This window comes from Athene noctua, chromosome 8 (genome assembly GCF_965140245.1).
Source record: "Athene noctua chromosome 8, bAthNoc1.hap1.1, whole genome shotgun sequence".
Taxonomy (NCBI): domain Eukaryota; kingdom Metazoa; phylum Chordata; class Aves; order Strigiformes; family Strigidae; genus Athene; species Athene noctua.
In genome coordinates, this window is record NC_134044.1 from 17,195,131 (window position 1) to 17,208,640 (window position 13,510).

The 13,510-nt window shown below is 46.1% G+C and overlaps 1 protein-coding gene across 2 annotated transcripts in view; it reads left to right on the plus strand.

The window, feature by feature from the left end:
- Positions 1-13,510, plus strand: part of P3H2 (prolyl 3-hydroxylase 2) — a 74,222-nt gene that overhangs the window by 43,521 nt on the left and 17,191 nt on the right. The gene's annotated exons all lie outside the window — the stretch shown is intronic.

The window sequence follows — 13,510 nt, forward strand, 5'->3', positions numbered from 1 at the left end:
TGTGAGAGACGCCACCGCCCATGTATGCTGCTGCGCCATATTCGTGTCCGGCTCCCCGCAGGCTCCGGGCTGCTGTTCATCCCGCAGTTGCTGGCAGGGCTCCCTCTCCGGAGGGGTGCCATCCTTCTCTGGAGCCACACCAAACAGCTGCTTTCCCCGTCTCAGGCAGGCAAAGCAAAGCAAGCAGTAATGGAATAAACACCTGCATTGTGCCTATAAGTGAAATATGCATCCTTTAGGATGTTGCTTCCTGGTGCCAGTGAGAGCTGAGAAACTGAGGAGCCAGCATGTGGACAGGAGATGAGTGAAGATCGTCCACCACTGGTGGATGCTTTTAAGCCCCTGACATAAAGAAGGTTGTGGAGGAGTGTGTCTCTACAGGGTTTCCATCAAGTAGGCCACAAGGGTGTCAGAAGCTGGAGCTGAACATTGTGTTTAAGCTTGTCCAGGTTGTGACTAGCATCCAGCCTGCCTCTATCCATATCTGCCCCCCGTACAGGAATCTGTGCAGACCAAGCGTTACCTGCTCAGAGATTGATATTAGTGTATTTGTCTGTGTGTTTGTTCCAGCAGTGAACACGTCTTCTCTCTAAAGTCCTGTTCTTCAAGCAGCTGTTGCAGGTGTCCCTGTGCCTGAGCAGCAGCCCATGTGGGACACAGTGTCAGGGCTCAGCAGCCTCCCTGTCCAAGGACTGAGCTCTTCCCCCACCACAAAGCACTGTGCTCCCAAAAGTGCCGTCTACTGGGCTGAAATGGGAAGACCTGCACTGCTGAAGGGCCACAGAAGATGCTACAAACATGGCAGAGCTTCAGGGTCAGGACTTTAATACGTGTCAGGGGAAAGGGGTGCTTTGCCACAGCACCCTGAGCCTGCAGCACTTCCCTGGTGTGCTGGATCTGCAGTCCAGTCCAGTCAGGCTTGCCAAGGAAATCCAGGCACGGGTTTGCAATCTCCAGGCCGTGTATATTGCTGTAGGTTATAAATAAACTGCAACACTGGCAATGGGTTTGTGAGAGGGACCAGGGAGGATGGTGCTACAAAAAAATTCAGCTGTTTCATTCAGGCTGTTTGGTGCTTCCCGTTTGGTGCTTGGTCACCAGTGCTGGAGAGATCAATGGGAAGTGCTGACTCTGATGCTCTGGCCTCCCTTCTGGATTATACCAGTCCTCAGGAGTCCAGTCCATGGATTGCTGTTGCCTATGGTAATAGATTGATGTCTTATTTCCAGCTTTTGGCTGGGAGGAAGAAGAAAGATGAAGGTACATACCCATGGGAGAGTAACCCCGAGTCAGAAATGTGGGATGTGCTGCTGATCAGCCCTTTGCAGAGGGCACATCTCTTGGTTGCTCTCAAGGAGAGACATGTGCCCACTTTCTCCTGAGTCACCCCTTTGGACACACGTGCACTGGCCAAACTGGGAGTCGACAAATTCCACCCATGTCGTTTGACCAACTCTTGCAGAAGTAAAACTGCAGCGCTGGGAGGACCCACAGCTCTGCTCTGCCTCACTGTAGGCTCTTTACCAAGCCAGGATAATAAAATTAGTGAGACTGCCTAGAAACCTCAGTCAGAGGAAGCGTAGAGGAAGCACAGTCCCTCAGCACAAATCCTCCTTGCCTTTCTTACCCAAGCAGGTTTGCTGTAGGTCTGTGCCACTGGATGTGGCACCCGCAGCTGCTGCTTGGCTGCCCGCCGGGATGGGCAGCAGCTCCTGGGCAGCTCGCAGGGTAAAACTGATGCTGCTGCAGCAGCAGCAGATCTTGTGATTTGGTGCTACCAGCATTATAACTCCATTACTGTGCATTTGTAGGGGTTTTTTTATACACTAATTAACCAACAGTTTGATTTGAACAGGTGATATTCTAAGCTCTATTACAAGCGGGCGATTGTAACTCAACATCCCAGCCAGCCCCGTGGCACAAAGGCGGGATTTGAAAGTGCTGCTTTGTGTGCAGCACATTTGGCAAAGGCTCCTTCATCCCACCATTGTATTGAATGTCCTGATAAAGAAATGGAGCTGAGGGGGTTTGTTTCACTCCTTCGAGGAATGCCCTTAGGAGCCAGTGACCTTGAGATCTGGTTCTGATTTGCTGTGAGACATCAGACTCCTTACCTGCAAGCCGGGGAAAATGATACCTCTTTGCAGGGGCCTCACAGGGCTCAGCTAAGATTAATAAGGGAGGGAGGGGAGGTGGAATAGCTGTGACATTTTATTGTTATTATTAATGATGTAGAGTGAAGCCAGGGCATCTCTGTGAATAATCACTGCAGTTTGCCTTTTGAGATTTGTCTGCATTTTTTTCCTCCCCTACCGTCTACTAATCAGAGCAAAGTTTGACTTTATAGGAGGAGGGCTGAGAAACCAACATTTCTCAGTGTCTGAAGAAAAAGCGGAGCATTTCCTGATGTAATTAGGTCCAGGCTCTCAGGAAATGAAGGCCGCCTAGTTGATAAGTGTCTAGTAATGATTACCAAGCTATGGCTGGGGAAAGCGAGCAGTATTTTCATTTCAGAAGCAGCAAATCCAGCTGAGACTTGTGGTGTGTGTCATGTATGGAGGCAATTGTCCAAGTGGTATGTGGCCTTGCTTGCTGAAGCATGAGCCAAATTCACCCTGGTGTAACTTCACAGGAGATGCTGGAGCTGCACCAAGAGCCTGAGCAACAGCGTACACTTGTCTGTAACATGCCCCTGGGCTGTTGGAGGTGTCATTTTCGAGACTGGTGTTACTCTTCTCTGAAAGCCAGCGTTTCCTCTCTCAAATTAGTAACAGTGCTCATCAAAGCTTGGGGAGCTGGAGTAGGGTAAGAGTCCATTTGCAAGGGTAGAATTACATCCTCTCCAAATGAAATACATGTTTCTTCAGTAGTGCTGGATAACCTGAAGGTGGAAGTGAATGAAGGTGGGTTCTTCAGCGTGCTTTCATTCCATGTGTCAACCTCAGCTGCAGCAGTCAGAAGCTCTTAAGAAAGAGGACATCTCCTCCAGAGCTTGGAGGTTCAGATTTTGCTGAGAACCTGTCTGGCAGTTGCCATACTGTGAAATCAACACAGTCCATCTCATGTCAGCATGCTCAGGATGTCCACCAAGAGACCACCCTTGAGACCAGATGTGCTCTTAGTGTCCTGGATGAGAGGGTGGGTTGCGAGCCCCCTCCCCTGCCCTGTTTCATTTCTGAAGATGCCTTTTTGTGAGAGAACCCATCCCTGGTTGCTCAGATGGGTCTGAGTTTTAGTGTAACAGAAGTTGGAGGAACCCGACAAAGTGCTGCTGCAATGTCTCTTGCCATCCAGGCGTGTAAATGTGTGTGCAGGTGTATTTTGCAGCAACCTCCACGTCTTCTGAAAACTCTAACACAGCCTAGCGGTAGGTCTTTCTCAGCCACACATCTACTCTGGTGAAAATAATATACTGATGTCTTAAAATCTCCCAAATCCCTTATTTATTGCAGCTTGTATAAATGTGTTCCAGAAAGGATTACACAGCTCCCCAGAGGATAGGTCCATCAGTGGCTTTTAAGCACATTGGTTCAGAGGCAAATCCTGATTCAGGAAGCCTGTAAGCTGCTGCTTTTGCTGATGATACCCTGCGTGTGAGGGTCACAGTGTACCTGCCATGTCAGTACACTCTGCCCACGACTGTCCATCCCTGACCACTACTGGGATACATGGTCCTTTGGCCTGAAGTAGCTTGGCACCCTGTACAGGCAGTGCCCCTTGCAAGACCTTTCCTTTGCTTTCCAGACCAACTGAAATTATATTGCAGAACTATGGATATATTTTTACTTCTCTCCTTGTTGTTTCTTCCTTTCTCTGCAAGCTTTGCCTCCTATGCAGTGCCTCAGTGCTGGCCCAGGAGTGGTGAATGTGTCAGATCAGCACAGAAGTTTCTTTTCCAAGATGGGAGTTTTCTCCAACGTCACCTAAGGCATAAGCTCCGTTTGCTTCCCCTTGGTATCAGTCAGTTTCTCTCATGGTGAGAAGAGCCCACCTCTGATTCATAGATCTTATTTAGTCTTCGCAAAATGCTTGTTGAATTGGAATGGTGATCTGATGTTTTATTTAATCAGGTCTGCAGTGCCCTAATGTCCATCACCATCACAATGGTTTCCACGCATTCAACAGTTCCTAGTTGTGATCCACTGTTTTATGACTTGAGCTCTGGAAAAGGTATTCCAGAAAAAATATGTCTGGAAAAAACATGCTAATTAAAACCATTTCTTTGAAGATTGTAGAGGGTTTTGGGTGAGGGGATGATGCATATGTTACGAGTCTGTTTTCCCCTTGGGATTTATGGTTTGTTTGCTTTTTCCTCTGCTGTCCCATTGTGACTCAGGGCAGAGGGAGATAACAACCACTTTCTCAGAGAACATGGTTCTGTTTGCAGCCCACCCTCAGGGCAGTGCACTCTGCTTTTCAAACAAAAGCTCTAGTGTTAATAAAATAAATTGACCATAATCACTGTCAGTCAGTCAGTACCTTCTTCAAGGGAAAGGTAAGGAGAAGCAGTCTTCAGACTTAGGACAGGGCTTAGATATGCCATTTGACAAAGCTTTTATGTCAGAAAAGGGCAGCAAAAAAGGAGTATCATTTTATCCCCAGATCAGTGTGGCTTTCTGGCTCCAGAATGGTCATGAGTAATCCATGCATCCTCCAGAAAAACGTTTTCTAGGGGCACGCGTAGCAGTTTGGATGATGTTGAGTAATAGCAGACAAGCATATGCATTTTCACAGGAAACTGGCTCCTGAAGGGCATTCAACAGCTCATCATGTCTGACTCTTTTAAAAGGTGCTGAGCCACTGCTAAACCCTGGAAAGGGAGGAAAGTTTCTGCTGTAAGAATTTTTCTGTTTGTCTCGGATATTTCTGTTGTGTTTTTCTTAAGTGTTTTAGTAATTATTTCTATAGAGATACCAACATGGAGACAGCTTGGAGTCTGCCCCAGAGCCTGATGTTACCAACCAGTGTGGCTTGACTAGTTGCAATGACCGTGGAGGCAGGATGCTAGAGAAAATTTACATCTAAACAGTAATGCTGCTGCTTTATGGGTCTCAGAGAGGGAAGATACATAAAAGCAGGAAAAATGCAGAATCTGGAAAACAGAATATGTGACAGTTCTACTAATTTTGGATCCAGTCTCCGGATTGCATTGTTGCATTCTTGCAAGCATACTGGAGAAATGCCATTAGTCCTTTCCAGGCAGAAGTACTGATATCCGAAAGTTTGCCAGAATAAGCTGCTTTGCCTTATTCTTGTAGACACATGGATGGCATCAGCCTGTCACACACAGCCCCCAGATTATTCACCATAGCTTCTGTAGTATTTGTTAATCAATTCAGTCACAAGAGTATAACTCTCATCCCTTCGTTGGGAGAGGAGGTCGTGTGTTGCCATTGTTTTAATTACATCCTTTACTGATGGGAAGTCTTTTGATAGAGATGTGCTGCAGCTTGCCTTGGCCTTCATCCTCCTTTGAATAGACACTGTTGTTTCTGTGTCGATGACTGCATTGTGGATTGTATTTGTGTTGGGATCTTAGACACCGTAAGACTGTCTGCAAAAGCACTGTGAAGTGATCCTCTCCCACGCATTCCCCGTTCTGTCTCTGTGTCATCACTTCGTTTCAGTTCTTTCATCATGGGTGAGTTTGCTTTGTTTCTGGCCCAAATCAAATGCCTTCAGATTCCTAAGGCTGGAATATTTTGTGGAAATGTAGAATATTGTTATGTTCCCGTGGCATCTCTGCTGCTAGAGAGAGTGCCCTGTCTGCTTCCTTCTGTGACTCACACTGACATGATGCACTCCCCAGCTCTTTTAACTGCCTGCCAAGTTTGTTTTGTTCTGTTTTTCCCTTAAAAGCATGAGATCAGTTTTAGCATTAATCAGATTGAAGCATTCCAGCCTTGACCTTCCTCCCTTCAGGGGCAAAGGTCTCCCTCACTCCTTGCCTATGGGTTTAATAAGATTCCTCTCTCTCCTCCCAGGTATTTCCAAGACACTCTGCAGGGAACCACCTGCCTCTTGGTGTATTATCAGTCGGTATATCAGATGAAAGCTCATTATTTGTCTAACAGGCTGTGGCCCACAGGACTCTTGCTGGTGGTCTGTGAGGAGGGGATAGTCATGTACTGCCTGTTCCCAACTGCTCGATTTCATTAGCTTAAAATGCACGTGCTAATCTTTGACTGATACTTTCCCAGGTGTGCAAGGACTGGGGCTGCCACAGGGATCCTGTAACGACAGGAGGAAAGACATGCTTGAGAAAACCTCCACTCCAGAAAGCCTGACTGGCTTTATGCCCCCACCTTTTATTCTCTAACACTGCTTGTTGCCATTAGTCTGTAGGTCTATTACTTCTCTTACACTGCTCATCTCTGAGTGCCACTGGCGCGTCTCTAACTGACCGAGGAAAACTCTGGAGTGTAGGAGCCTCAAGCACAGATTCCTGAGGGCTGAATACATCCCACCTTTTCCAGTGAAAATGAAAAGGGAAGCTCTTACTTGGCTTTCAGATTATGCTGGCATCCTTAAAAATAGAGAAAGAGCCCATTTCTAGCCAGACACACAGCTTTTGGAGGAGCAGCTCAGAGCCCATGGTCCAGGGTGCAGAGTGTTTCACACCACTGACTGTGGCATGGCCATCCTGTGTTGGCAGCGAGGTTTTATGCTTGTGGCTGGAGGGAAGGGGACAACTGGCATTATCAGCTGATAGAAGTGACTTCTTTTGTAGAGTAGTGTGCTGAAATCCATGGACCGCCAGCTCCTGTCTATGATCTCAGCTGTCATCTACCAGGGGTTTCTTGCTCAAGCTTCAAAAACCCAGTCCTAGGGGTTTTGGTTTTTGCCAGGAGAGCCCACACTGCATATTCTCGGAATTTTTTCTTGTTGAAAATACTGTTTCACACACAACTTAGCTGTCATCAGAGCATGTTAGACAGAACTGAGTGTTTACACAGGACAAAATCTGGCTCAGTGTTTTTCACAGTCAGATTGAAGGTTCAATAAACACAAACACATTTCCCGCTGCTTGCTCTGCAGATAAATTCTGTGATGCCTTGGTATGTTTGAGATTTATATGGGAAGGGTCCTCCTGCTGGGAAGTGGTTTTACAAGTCCCTTGCTGTGAGTAGTGCCCTGCTCCTTGTGCAGTATTTGTTACACCCCGTGTGCACTGAAGCTTATAATGCATAGCCAGAAATGTGTGAAAATCTTCACTGTTACCTGCCTGGGAACAGTTTAAGAGGATCATGTCAGAGAGGGATGGAAGGAAGTGCCTCAGTCTAACTTGCTTTCTTAATGCAAAATGGCCTTTTCAGGTGACTTTTTCATGCAGTCAGTGCACTTGGCACATACACGTGTACACTTACGTAAAATACTGCCAGCATGGCTCAAGTGAGAGATTCATTAGGAAATCTGATTTCTGTCTCAGTTAATTGAAAGAATTTATTCCATGGAGAATATTGAAGTGGTCTGTTCAGTTTGGTTTTAAATTTCCAAGTATCTGCCACTTTCTGGAGACTAATTCAATGTCTAGTCAGCTTTTTTGACCATGTACCTACCAATCCGCATATGTCTGTGTACTAAAAAATTGCTATTGGAATAACAAAAAACCCCAAACCCTTCCTAAGTTTCCTTTCTCATGAGAAGTTTTGCCCATGCCAATTCTCCAAATTTGTTCTGTTTCGGATTTGGTTCTACCGGAATGACTAGTGAGCAGCAGTACACAGTGAGGCACAATCGGGTGGTTTAAAAAGAACAGTCCAAAGCATATTGGAGATTGTCTCCACTGAAAATGAAGAAGACCTCTGAAAAGGTGCATGTGGAGCCTTCAGGAAGGCATCACTACTGGCCCCCATCACAGTAGCAGCAAGGATGGGGACCAACCCTATTTATCTTGAGTTGAAAGAGATGAAACTGGTGAACTCTTTGGAGAGCAGGGGAGTGTGCGTTAACGAACACAAAGGCTGCTTCACATCTTTGTCACTTGGTGCCTATTGCCTATACTTGACTAAGGCCCTTTTCTGCCATATGCTTGCCTTGCTCTCTAATTTTAGTGTTTCTGCAGGGACAATGGGTGCCATTGTCGGTTGCAGACAGCTCAGGCATCTTTCTGCAAATGTGCAATCCCATCAGCAGAGGGAAAATTTCCTGATTAACCTCTCTGGATAATAAAATAGTTGAGACAAGGTCACGTGCTATTTATAGCCATCTCACTGCTACTTGCTTCTACTTGCCCAGGCAGTAAGCTCTGCGTAGACACAACGAGATTAATCCTTCATGACACTGAACCTTTTATTTCACTTTTTATCTGTGCTTGCCGACTCCAGAGCCTCCCTCCTCTGCAGAGCCCAGTGTGCTAAGCCTTTGATACAACACAGCAGCAGTGGAGCTATGGAGAAGTTTAAAAAACCAGTATCTATTCAGCAAACCAGGAGTTGTTTGGGAGATTTGAGACTTTGTTTTCTAGGTCAGCCGAATGGTTTGAAAATTTTTCTCACAAGCTCCATGCCAAACTCATGCACTCAGCAATTAATCGAGGTTATGTGCAGGTAGGTCCAGTCTTGGCATGGCAAGAAACGCTGGGGTTTTGAGTGATCTGATGCATTTTCCACCGTATAAGCCTGACTTCTCTTTCCCTCCCAAAAAACAAGTTTTGATTCAAACTATGTCTTATGTGCTGAAAATACCTTCATATAGAAACAGATTGGATTATGACAGTTGCCAATATCTGGTAATATGTTCAATGCAATGGGAACTCACTGTGAAAAATTGTCTGAGGTCTAGGTTATATCATAATGAAGTGGAAGGGGCATTGTGGGTTGAGATCAAGACAGTTTAATAGGTAAAACAGAAGCCACGCACACAAGCAAAGCAAAACAAGGACTTCATTCACCACTTCCCATCGGCAGGCAGGTGTTCAGCCATCTCCTGGAAGGCAGAACTCCATCACGTATAACAGTTACTTGGGAAGACAAACACCATCACTCTGAATGTCCCCCCCCTTATTTCTTCTTCTTCCAGCTTTCTATGCTGAGCATGGCACCATGTGGTCTGGGATATCCCTGGGGTCAGTTGGGGTCAGCTGTCCTAGCTGTGCCCCCTCCCAGCTTCTTGTGCACCCCCAGCCTCCTCGCTGGTGGGGTGGGGTGAGGAGCAGAATAGGCCTGTATTGTGTAAGCTCTGCTCGGCAATAACTAAAACATCCCTGTGGTATCAACACTGTTTTCAGCACAAATCCAAAACATAGCCCCATACTAGCTACTATGAAGAAAATTAACTTGGTCCCAGCCAAAGCCAGCACAAAATAGTTTTCCCATTTTTCTGTGCAGTGAAACACTCCTAACATTTGAATAAGGATAAAATACCTTTTTCAGCATCAAAACAGAGAAGCACTAAAATGTTGTGCTTTCCTCTTCTTGGCTCTAGCTGTTGGCATGGTAAGATCAAAATGGTTGTTCCCAGGGTGTTTCTGGGGCTCCCTCAGTGCTGGTGTTCTGATTTTGTGTGTCCTTTCTGGCTGAAACACACAGGGTTTGGTGCAAAGCTGCAGCAATAGTCCAGCGATCTCATTCCAGTGGGGTGAACAAGCAGACCTTAAAGCACATACTAAGGTTGTGATTCTACAGTTGTCATTTTTTCCTTGCTGATTTTCATTCAGTGATGGTTGTACAAAGATCAAAATCCCCTTGTGTTGCATGCTTGCATATGCTTATGGTCCCAGAGTTGCTTGTCATCTAAATAAACAAAATGATTACCCCGTCGAAGAAATGCTATTATTTTTATTGTTATTCATTTAGAATAATGGAAAATCAGGCAGAAAACAAAATATTTTTTTCCGATGGTTGCACAGTGAGATTGCAACAGGGCCAGGAACTGAGTCCAGGTGTCCTGAGTCCCAGCCCAGACCTTTAAACACCAAAATATCCTGCTCCTTGTGAATTCAGAGTGTTTTGGCAAAAGTTTCCCCAGAGTGTTTCATAATTAATGTCAGTGCTAGACACTGAGCGTGTCTTACCAGTTAGGAATTTGCTTTTATACACATATATCCACTTAAAAACTCCGCAAAACTTAGCAGCTGTTGGCTTCCTTGTATTACTTGAATATTTCTAAGACAAATATGAGACATGATAAATTGGAAAGTGTTGAGTTGAAATGTTCTGCTTTGAGTCCACTTAACAAACTCCAAAGGTCATCTCTGCTGTGAAGAGCCTAGACACAGTACGAGGCTATTGCAAGGGTGGGAAAGGGATTTTTTTGATGTGTCCAGAAATCAGACTCTTCCTATCTCACAGGGATGGATTTAATCCAGGAAGAACTAAGCCCATCTTAAGTTCTGTGACAGTTTTTGACAGCTTTCTGGAAAGGAGCTAGAACCAAAGGAAAAAAGAACATCCTACAACAGACTATTGCATCTTGCATCTCGAGTCACCAGTTCCCTTGATGAGATGCATTTGGTCCTTTTTAAGTCTGTGTAGACGGAATACTGTCTGTGAATAGAAATCTGTTCTGTGGAAGAATGCAGTTCTTCTGAGCAGCTCAAATAGTGGTTTAATACAACAGCTCATAAGTCTCCAACAAACCTCTTGTCCCATCTTGACCTCTAATTACCGGCTGCAGCGGCAGTCATACCTACACTCAGAATAACATGAAAATTCCCATCGTGAGACGCTCTGGTCGGTCCTTTATCTTGTATCAGATGCTGTCCAGCTGCAGTGAGCTTTCCCAGGATGGGATTATGTTGAGACAAGGTTTTTCAGGATGGGATGTATGTTTCCGAATAGAAATGTCTCTCTTTTAAAACAAAAATTTATACAGTGAAGGGGGTGGGGGTGGGGGTGTGTGCTGTCCTGGATAAAAATTTCTTACAGTCATTTATTTTGCTTGCCTTCTGGGAAGCCAAGGGATTATTCTGGAGAGTGGTGTCCTTAGGAAAACTCCAAGCAAAGGACTGGAATAGATCTTGTTTTTGCAGTAAAAGCTGGCTTCCCTGCATATGTTGTCAGCACAGAGCTAATCCTGAAAAACTTCTGAAGTTTACACAAGGGAAATTTTTGACATTTCTGTGGGCATAGCAGCACAGCGGTGCTTTGGTGTTCAAAAGGCAGATCTGGGGAGCGGGCTGAGATGCCATCTGACTGGAGCTTTCATCTTCCTTTTGGAGGTATTCACGCGTGCTGCTTCAGCCAGCTCTGCCCCGGCCTTTCTGGGAACCACACAAGCAATTTTGGCTGTGCTGGAGCTGCAGAGCAGTGGAGGGGGTTTAGGAGAGCGCCTGCCTGGCGCGGGTCTGGACCTGTGGCAATGACTGGGCTTTTCCTTCAAAAGGTCTTCAAGTAGCCAGGCACCTGCTTTCAAAACGTCTCCATGCCCCAGCAAGCAATGTGAGAGTGTGTCTGGAACAGCTCGTCTTATATAAAAGTACCAGTTTCACAAATCCCCTGGTAGATTTGGAGGTCTGCTCCCATTCATTGTCTTCCTATCACAATCACCCAGGCATCGCTGACAAGCTCAGCCAGTGATTTCCAACAGCCGTGATGGCTCCAGTTGCCACCAGTTTGACTCATGGTATAGCCCCCTTGTTTGCTCTGTAGACTGCATTTGCACTCATCCTAATCTAAACAGCCCAGATGAATGCACCGGGTGCTTCTCTGGGGGATTCACTTCATGCTGGGAGCCTCGGTGTGTTTCCTGCTGTGCTTTGTATCTTCCCCACCTCTCTCGCCTTTAATCTGGGCTCCCAATCACTGTCCTTTTTTTAATGCAAAAATTGTTTTCGGCAGCTTGCTGCACTTCCTAATTCCGCCTTGTTTTGAGAAAAAGCCACAGGAAACCTGTTACAGTAATATTTTAATATTTGCCACTTGGAAATTGTGTTTGAGAGTGGAGATTCAAAGGGCAGTGGCTGCTTCCTTCACAGCCAAAACACACTCCCGCCACGCTGCCCTTAGAGAAGGTTACTTTGCAAAAACAATGCATGTCTTCATTCTGTATTTTCCCAAGTCTCGCCAAACTTTATGTGCAGTAGGAAAGGAGGCATCACTCTGCTAATTAAACAACTGGGGTATTTTATTAACGCTGGCAGACAGCTCTACTTTCTGAATAGGAGCAGATTTGCCGAGTGATTTGGTGTGGGCTTGGTGCTTCCAGGGGGACTCTCCTTGCGTAGCCGAATCAAACGTGTTGCTCTGCCCCACTCTAGCTAGCAGTGTTCAGTGTGAAAAAGGACTTTTTGCCATGCTACTGCTGCAGCCACATGCCCTGAGCAAATCCTTTGCATTTTTTCCCTTAGTATTTCACCACAAAGCTTTCACAAGCTGTACATGCAAATTGACCATAGGATATACATACACAGGGGCATCCCTCAAGGAGAAGGCCCCATGGTTTCACTCAGATGTCAATCCCAGTTGGTTCAGCAGGAGTTCATGTGTTATCAGATGTGTATTTGAATTTTAAAGATGGTTGCAAACACTTCTGTGGAGGTAACAAGCAACCTGCTGATGAGGTGGCTGCTCAGGCAATTGACAGTTCAGCCACATTTCTGAAGATAATTGTATGTCAGAGATGAACCTAGGTGTTAATATGCCTGGCTGGTGATGTCTGTATTCCCTCTCTGAGCCCTCAAGAAATGCAGGGTTCTGGGCAGCTCATGGAGGGTCACTGAAAGAGGTTTTGGGCGTTTCTCATGGCTTGACTGAAAGGCAAGCTACAGTTGATGCTCATAAAGTGATGCAGTGTTAAGGAGCCTCAGGGAAGCTGCTTTTGTCTCCCAGGAATGATCAGGGTCTTGAGGGCAGCCGTGGCCTCATCTCACCTCACGTGGCCTCTGCCCTGCTCCAGGTGTAGGATAACAGGGTGTGAAGCTCATGCTTCTCTGCAGGTCTCTTTTTCAGTTTTCGTCATCTGCCTGTCAGGTTGTCTGGTGGGTACGTGTGCAGGTTTCTGAAGGTGAGCTGCTGTACGTGACAGCAGCATAGCATAGACATGCCTGAGCTCACTGGCTCCAGTGCCTCAGGAGCCTAGCAGCAGTGGTGTGGGGTTCAGTGTGGGTTTCGCTCTCAAGAAGAACACTTGGACACAGCCTTGCAAGGGCTAGCATTAGCCTGGTCCTGGCTAACAAGCTTGGGTGAACCTGCTTAGACTTTACATGTATCCCAGGGGCCTGACTCTGTACCTTGCTGATACTCAGTGGTGTTGGCTTGCTTTTGGAAGCGAGTGCATTAGCCATGGAAGTGGCCACTCTCTTGCTAAGCCATGCAGAGGTTTCACCTGAACATCTGTCCTGCTCACTGAGCTCCCAGCAGCTGCTGTGGATGTGTTTAGCACTACCATTTATGTTTGTTTATGAGGCTTTCTCCAGTGTGAAACTAATGTCTGGTGTCAGTTCTGAATCTCTAAATCCAAACTAACTTGATACACCAAGATAAACTCCTCTTTATATCTCTGCCACTACCAGCAGAGTTTGGCCTTTTACAGCTATACACAGCTGAGCTTAATACATGATCCCAAGTAT